This window comes from Sceloporus undulatus, chromosome 5 (genome assembly GCF_019175285.1).
Source record: "Sceloporus undulatus isolate JIND9_A2432 ecotype Alabama chromosome 5, SceUnd_v1.1, whole genome shotgun sequence".
Lineage (NCBI taxonomy): Eukaryota > Metazoa > Chordata > Lepidosauria > Squamata > Phrynosomatidae > Sceloporus > Sceloporus undulatus.
The window spans coordinates 142,893,644-142,894,129 of NC_056526.1; the positions used below are offsets into that span (position 1 = coordinate 142,893,644).

Here is a 486-nt window from a genome sequence, read left to right on the forward strand (position 1 = left end):
AGCTGCTATGGCTGCCGGGGCTCTGCCCTTGGCCCAGTCCCCTCCCTTTCCCTCCGCTTGAAGGGACCTCCGTGGAGCTCCCTTAATGCCCAGGCTGCCAAGGAGGGGACTCTGCCCTTGGCCCATCAAGTTACATAGGTTTTATCCTATTTTCTTCAAACATATGCCAGCATATGAAGCCCCAGCGTTTTATAGGGGCTTGCCTTCCTTCCCTCCCAAGAGAATCTTCGGAGGGAAGACTTCTCAGTGAGGCTGAGAAGCACTCTCCCGGCCAGAGTCCCTAGGCTTACTGAAATCCCCCACCTCCCTTCCCCATAGAAATCAATCCAAAAACTGAGTTTAAAAGGAGCAGAGGAGAGCCTTTTGGGTCTGCATCTGGGAGAGATTTTAAACTCCGTTTTTGGATTCTTTCCTATGGGGAAAGAGGGGAGAGAGAGAGATGGCAGGACAATCCCATAGCCAAGTATCCTCTGCCCCCCCCCCCCC

General features: G+C 53.7%; 1 protein-coding gene across 3 annotated transcripts in view; it reads left to right on the forward strand.

Moving 5' to 3' along the window:
* Nucleotides 1-486, forward strand: part of ASIC5 (acid sensing ion channel subunit family member 5) — a 31,914-nt gene that overhangs the window by 5,681 nt on the left and 25,747 nt on the right. The gene's annotated exons all lie outside the window — the stretch shown is intronic.